This window comes from Mustela nigripes, chromosome 8 (genome assembly GCF_022355385.1).
Source record: "Mustela nigripes isolate SB6536 chromosome 8, MUSNIG.SB6536, whole genome shotgun sequence".
In the NCBI taxonomy this organism is placed as follows: domain Eukaryota; kingdom Metazoa; phylum Chordata; class Mammalia; order Carnivora; family Mustelidae; genus Mustela; species Mustela nigripes.
In genome coordinates this window covers 15845809-15848746 of record NC_081564.1, presented here as the reverse complement: position 1 = coordinate 15848746, position 2938 = coordinate 15845809, and positions in this window count along the sequence as shown.

Genomic DNA, 2938 nt, shown 5'->3' with positions numbered 1-2938 from the left:
TTTTTTTTTTTTTTTTTTTTTTAAGAAACCGTTTTTTAAACTATTTCTAGGTTTGTGAATGTGAAGCCCCAGGCCGCAGGGGGCAAGGGGCCAGGTGCCCCCCACCAGCTGAGAACAAAATGTCTATGTGGGTGTGGGCCCCTGGCCACCTCCCTCCAGCCCTGGAAAGGAGGACAGGGTTGTGTGGGCCAGGCCAAGCCCCTGGAACCATCCCGTCCTGTATCATATGTAAATACTGTGAGGTGAAGCCCCTACCCCTCTCTTAAGACCCCTTGGGGGTGAGGGCATTGCCTCACCCCACCTGGCAAAGGTCTCCCCCTGTGTTTCTGTCTCCTCCTCAGACACCGTTACTGTAAGCTTGCAGGCCTCAACTGTGGCCAAGGCAAGCCCGCTCACTCAGGCCCTAGGGGTCAAGGCCTTGGGCCTGCTCACCCCAAAAACCCAGCGTGGGGGCAAGGGGTGAGGAAAGAGAAGGGCTCGCCCGGAGCCACTGCTGGAAAGGAATTAACTCTCCAAAGGTCTCCCTCTGCCCCCTAGCTAGGTAAGGCCTTCATGGTTTCTGCTCTGAGCCCCCCCCCCCCACGAGCAGGCATCTAGGGGGCACTTTGGGAAGGGGTGGAACCCAGGGGATAGCAAAGGGCTTCTCAGGGAACCCCCACATTTTCTCACTGAAGTTTCCCACCAGGATGGTCCCATGGCCAGAGCCCCTTGGCAGCCCGAGCCCCCCCAAGTCCCCTTCAAAGGAAAAAAAGGCTCAGGGTCTGACTCTTCATGAACAGTGAGTGACCTGGCTGGCCCGGCAGGGCTGAGGCCTACCTGCCTGTTGTTGTCCCTCTCTCCCAGGTCTGAGGCTGGGGACCTAAGTTCTCTTCCCTGTCATAGTTCCCATCCCTGAAAACCCCCTTTGGAGAGTTAATTGTCTGTGTGAGGTGCTTAACCTATTAGCCCTGAGAACACAAAGCAATAATCTTTGTTACTGAGATGCGCGGCTGTTCGTGGTTTTGTTTTTGGGTTTGTTTTTTTTTTTAATGTTTCCTAATAAAAGAGAAGCTGCATTTTATTGGTTTTTATTTTTAATTTTCTACACGTTTGAGCTGAGTCATGAGAGACTCAGCTTCCTTCTCCTCCCTTGTGACCCCATCCCACCCCCTCTGGGCCCCCCCATGGGCTCAGGGCCCTGGAATTCCGTTTTCTGATTTGTTTGGGGAATTTTTTTAAAAAGATGTTACACGGTGTTTTGAAGCCAGCAAGTTACCACCCTCCGGTGTCTCTTCTCTCCACATCTGTAACTTCTTTTTCCAGGTTTTATTTTCAGTTTTAAATTCCTAATAAATTATTTGAAAACGGTGCTGGCTTTGTGAGTCTCTTCCAACTCTGTGTACGTTCAGGTCCAAGTACCCCGGTGACAGCCTGTTTTCTCCTACCTTCTGTTCTTCCCCTGAAAGTCTACACTTTCCATTTGACCAGCTTCCATTGACGACTTCTTGAGCAGCCTCAAAGCTTACTGTTGTTGATGACATAGAACTTCATGCCTATTAAGATGGCCATTATGATTATTTATTTATTTATTTGACAGACAGATCACAAGCAGGCAGAGAGGCAGGCAGAGAGAGAGAGGAGGAAGCAGGCTCCCCGGTGAGCAGAGAACCTGATTCGGGGCTTGATCGAGGACCCTGAGATCATGAACTGAGCTGAAGGCAGAGGCTTTAACACACTGAGCCACTCAGGCGCCCCTGGCCATTATTTTTTTCAAAGGGGAGGGGAGGGGAGATAAGTATTGGTGAGGATGTGGAGAAATTGGAAACCCCATGCATTGCTTGTGGAATGGAAAACGGTGCATCTACGCTGAGAAACAGTCTGGTGGTTCCTCAAAAAGCTAAATACTGAATTACCATATGATCCAACAACTCCACTCCTAGGTATATACACCCCAAGGAATTGAAAGCAGGGACTCTCATACTTACACACCAGTGTTCATAACAGCATTACCCACCATGGCCAAAAGGTGGATACCATCCAAGTTTCCAACAACAAATGAATGGGTAGGTAAAAATGTGCTCAGGCCATACAATGGAATATTACTCAGCCAGAAAAAGGAGTGAGGCGCTCGTACATGCAGCAACCCTAATGAGGGCCACCTGGCTGGCTCAGTAGGCAGAGCATGCAACTCTTAATCTCGGGGTTGTAGGTTCAAGCCCCACATTGGGTGTAGAAATAAAAATATATTTGGGGGCACCTGGGTGGCTCGGCTCAGGTCATGATCCAGGGTTCTGGGATGGAGCCCTGAATGAGGAGGCTCCCTGCTCAGTGGGAAGCCTGCTTCTCCCTCTCCCTCTGCCCCTGCTTGTGTTCCCTCTCTCACTGTCTCTCTGTCAAATAAATAAAATCTTTTTTAAAAAGGGGGGGCGTGAGTGGCTCAGTAGGTTAAGCCTCTGCCTTCTGCTCAGGTCATGATCTCAGGGTCCTGGGATCAAGCCCGGAATCAGGCTCTCTGCTCAGCAGGGAGCCTGCTTCCTCCTCTCCCTCTCTCTGCCTGTCTCTCTGCCTACTTGTGATCTCTCTCTGTGAAATAAATAAATAAAATCTTTAAAAAAAGAAAAAAGAAAAAAAGGAGCTTGCAACTCTTAATCTCAGGGTGTGGGTTCAAGCCCCACGTTGGGTGTAAAGATTGTTTAAAAAACAAACGGGTGGGCACCTGGGTGGCTCAGTTGTTTAAGTGACTGCCTTCGGCTCAGGTCATGATCCTGGAGTTCCAGGATCGAGTCCCACATGGAGCTCCCTGCTCAGCAGGAAGTCTCCTTCTCCCGCTGACCTCTCTCCTCTCATGCTCTCTCTCTCTAAAAAAAAAACCAGGGGTGCCTGGGTGGCTCAGTCAGTTAAGCATACTCTTGATTTTGGCTCAGGTCATGATCCCAGAGTCCTGGGATCGAGCCCTACA